The following is a 4937-nucleotide window of genomic DNA, read 5'->3' as shown; positions in this document are numbered from 1 at the left end:
AGAGAGCAGAGGCGAGTGTGCCACACATGGGGGTGGGGAGTACCTCACTTGTGCTTGGGGCTTTCCTCTGCCTCACTGAAAAATATGTGTTCATTTTCTTTTCCATAAGACCTGCCCTACTTCAGGCCCTGTCCCTCCAATGATCAGGACAGTTCTCTCTCCAGTCTCATCTCTCCAATGGATGGACAATGGTTCAAAACAATTCAGGAGAGAAAGCATTGTCTTATCAATGAATTGTGTTGAGAAAACTGGACATCCATAGGCAAAAACAGAAAAAAATTCACAGATGCTGGTGAGGTTTTGGAGAAAAAGGAATGCTTTTACACTGTTGGTGGGAGTGTAACTGTCAACCATTGTGGCAGACAGTGTGGTGATTCCTTAAAAATATAAAGGTAGAAATACCATTTGACCCAGCAATCACATTACTGGGTATATACCCAAAGAAATATAAATTATTCTGTTATAAAGATATATGCACACATATGTTCACTGCAGCACTATTCACAATAGCAAAGATATGGAATCAACCTAAATGCCCTTTAATGATAGACTAGATAAAGAAAATGTGATATATATACACATGGAATACTATGCAGCCATAAAAAGGAATAAGATTATGTCCTTTTCAGGGACATGGAGGGAGTTGGAAGCCATTAGCCTCAGCAAACTAACACAGGAATAGAAAACAAAACCCTGCATGTTCTTGTTTATAAGTGGGAGATGAATGATGAGAACACATAGACAGATAGGGTAGGGGTGGAGACAACACGCCCTTGGCCCTTTCAGGGGGTGGGAAGTGGTGGGAGAGAGAGCATCAGGAAGAGTAGCTAATGGATGCTGGGCTTAATACCTAGGTGATGGGATGATCTGTGCAGCAAACCACCATGGCACACATTTACCTATGTAGCAAACCTGCACATCCTGCACATGTACCCTGAACTTAAAATAAAAGTGGAGGTAAAAAACAACAAACAAAGAAAAAAAATCCACTTAAACATCCATACTTGCACAAAAACTAACTCCAAATTGATTATGCAATTACATGTAAACTGCAAATCTAGAAAACTTACAGTAGAAAACGTAAGAGAAAATTTTCATGATGTAGAGTTAGGCACGAAGTATTCTTAGTTATCGTATCAACACAAACTATTAAAGAAAACATTGATACATTCAACTTCATAAAAATTAAAAATCCTTGGTCAGCACAAGACATTGATAATAGAATAAAGCATATGCTACAAATTGGGAGAAAAATGTGAAAATCCCACATATGATGAAGGACCTGTATAATGGTTAATTGTGTGTGTCACTGTGACCGATCCCCTGTGTGCCAGGACATTTGTTCCAACATTATTCTGGGTGTGTGCTGGAGGGTGTTTCTGGATGACATTAACACTGGAATAGACAGACTAAGTGAAGCAGACTGTCCTCCCTAATGTGGGTGGACCTCATCCAATCAACCCAAGGTCAGAGGAGAAGGAAAGGGCCTAATAAGAAGGAAATGCTTTCCTGGGTATCCAGCTTTCCATCTTGTGAATTGCAGCCTCCATAATCATATGTCGAAATTTATATGTATATATACACACACACATACACACATACATGTACATGCATTATACATATATATATACACATATACACACATTTCATAAGTAGGAAGGATTGTATTTTTAAAAGTTCAGTTATTCAATGATAATTGCTGAGCTAGCCAATGAATATGAGGGAGTTCTATTATATGATTCTGTCTCCTTTTTTTGTACTATTGAAATTCCACATTTGCAGAAGTAGGATAGGATAACAGCTGATTTTCTTAACATACACTTCAAAGTCCTAGGAATTAGCAGGGAGTCAAAAATACCACCCATAACCCTGCCCCTAAACACCAGGGCTAAAGAAGCCTGTAGCCCTCAGGTGATTTTCTTTAGCAGGGTCTGGGAGCCACACAAGTGCAGAGGGAACAGGAAACACTATGCGAATAGAGGCCAGGACAGCAGGGAGGGTTCATGACAGAACACAGGTAAAACTGTCCTCAGAAAGTGAGTGTGAAGAAAGACAGATCATGCCTGAGACCTGGTAGTAAAAAATAATAAGCAAAGAAAGAAAAAAACCTACCTAAACATCCATACTTGCACTAAAACTAACTCAAAATTCATTATAGAACTAATCAATCCATACTTACACTGGCTACTGGGGAATTGAAAGGAAGGGGCTTCACAGTGCAGAGGACCAGAGGTGGCAAGCTCAGAAACCCAGAATTGCTGGGAGATGGGGAGGTGTGGACAAAGGAAGCATCCTCTGGAGACTTGTGGTGAAGAGAATGAATGAATTAACTGGCAGAAATTAGAGGTCCTGGTAGAACAAAACAGAATCCCAGAATGAGAACACACACCATCCCTGTCCCCTAAAGCAAGACATTTTCTAAAAACTCAAGAAAAATCATTTTTGGCAAGTACCTTATATCTAGTCATGTGCAACATGTACCAAGGCAGTGGGAAAACGTTATTAAGCAAAACTCAGCAAGACCCTATTTTCTCATGAGGACTCTCCCAAAAATAAATTCCCGTCAACAAGTGATGCCCAGGACACTCACTTTTGAATAGTTCATGAGTATCAGCATGTTTAATTGTGGACCCAAACCAAAAGCCAAAGTGGAGACAAGGTGGGAAACACAGGCTGTCACTGGTGTATGCTTGGGTTGAACTAACACTATAAGAAATGGCAGGTTAAGAGGTCAGAGAAAAGGAAAATAATATCTTTGGTTGTCATAGAGGTAAAAATTTAAATTCAAAAGATATGATTAAAAATTTATAAACCAAATATTAGAAGTGTATCAAGTTAAAAGGAGACTAGTGATGTCAAAACATTTTTAGTGCAATGTTAAACATGAGCTACACAACCCTTCCTAAATAACAAACAAAACGCACACATACACACACAAAGAAAAAATAACATTGATAAAGAAATGTAGTAAATACCATCTACTACTGCATATGATAAATGTAGACTAAAATATGGAAGAGTTTAAAATGTAAACAGGGAAATAAGAATGTTTTTATTAATCTGTATCCTTATCCACCAAAACCAATCATAATAAAAGCTTAAAACATTGTATGTAAAAAAAAATCTACTAGTCCAGAATGATAGGCAAGAATATTTTAATTAAACAGATTTAAAACATAAACATTTTAACTTTAATAGACTAAAATTAGTCCTGGATGAAAGTTAAAATTTGGGCAGGGAATATTGTTTTTCACAACAGAATGCCAACAGAAATAAGTTCATAGTAAGAACTGAGATAGAAATTTCCAATGTACAAACATAAATATAATAACTGACACAGCCAGGGGTGATTAATTGATGATGAAATTCTCAGAGGAAGATTGTTAGAATACAGAGTATTTATCCTTTTTCAAACCACTTTCCAAATTAATTATAAATAAGGTGTCTTTACAAAGGACAGATCTCCCAGACCCCTCCTTAACCACGTAACCAGTCCTGATATAACAATAATGGTGACAGACAAACCGGACCTTCTCTGCCTGCAGATGAGCTGAGGTTGGAAACTCACAGCACTGACTCTGCAGTGTTCCTGGCAAAATGTTTAGGCTGAATTTAATCATAAGGAAATTTTCTGACAACTTCAGAATGAAGACCATTGAGCCAGACAGCTGACCTGTCCTCTACAAACAAGTCCATGTCACCACCATCAATGACAACAACAAAAAGATGAGGAGATACTGAAAGATGAGGTTCAAAATAACTAAAGAAGTGTAGCTACATTATCTTTCTACCCAAAATGTCCCTTCTCCTTTTTGTTGTGTGATTTGTGGTGACATGGACTGTGTGAAGGAGACACATCAGTTGTCCTGCTCAATGTTCTGTATTCTGCAGTTTTCTGGTGATTATCTCCTATGAAACTCAGGCTAAGCGTTTTCAGCAAGAACATGGCATTGTTCATATTCTGCACCGGCAGAGTCTCGGGTGACATACTGTCTCCTGCCAGCGGCTCCTGACTCCTGTTCTCTACAGGACGGAATTGAGAGGAGCAGGGCTAAGGCCTCTCAATGCTGTTTGTCCATCTGGGAATTGGTCTCCTTGGGTATTCATCACAAGTGGAAATGGGACGGATTGTGGTTTCTCAAATCAGTGGATCCTAGTGGGTTGAAATCTTCAAGAGCATTCTGTGTCTAAAATTCAGTCCTCAGCAAAGGACCCCTGCAGTGTTGTATTTGAACTTCAACTTGCTTTGCTGTTTTAGTTTTTTTCATCAAGTGGAAAAGTTACTTTTTGTGACATCTTTTCATCTTTTTCATCCTTCCAGCAGTATTTGGTATCTGTAGGAGAGAGAAAAGAAAAAATGAAAGGAGCATTTATGTCAAGTCCTGCTGATGGCTGAGTCTGGAGGGATTGTTAAGTTGTGATAGCCCAGGGGCAAACTGAGCTCCTGCTGGGAGGATGTGCTGAAGCCTCAGCCTCTGGCTAGCTGAAGGGGCAAGTACCATCCACAAGTGAGAAGAAAACACCCCTGAACTTCCAGTCAGCCTGGAGTGCAGATATGAGAACCTGCCTATGCCCAACCAGCAGCCGATGACCCTTTCATTCTGATCCCCTTTGTCCGGAGCAGAGTGATGGCTTTTCACACCACCCAGAGAGGATGTGCTCAGCATCAACCATGCACACTCAGAAGCAGAGGGCTGTAGAAGGAGAGGGCCCTTTGCAGAGAAACCCACTCCCTTACAACTCCATGTCCCAGTCTTTTGGGAAGGAGCGGGAGAGCAGACTATAGGAAGAACCTGGATGTGAAAAGCAGCAGGGGCCTCAGACAATACCCACAAATAGGGAAGAGAAAAGCAGTGGGAGAATGAGCTATCATCATAGACAGACAGAAATAAGGAGTGAGTGCAGCTAAGAGCTGTAGATGTGATTACCTTCGTACC

This window comes from Piliocolobus tephrosceles, chromosome 1, assembly GCF_002776525.5.
Source record: "Piliocolobus tephrosceles isolate RC106 chromosome 1, ASM277652v3, whole genome shotgun sequence".
NCBI classification, from domain to species: Eukaryota; Metazoa; Chordata; class Mammalia; order Primates; family Cercopithecidae; genus Piliocolobus; species Piliocolobus tephrosceles.
Note: the sequence above shows the minus strand (reverse complement) of the source record.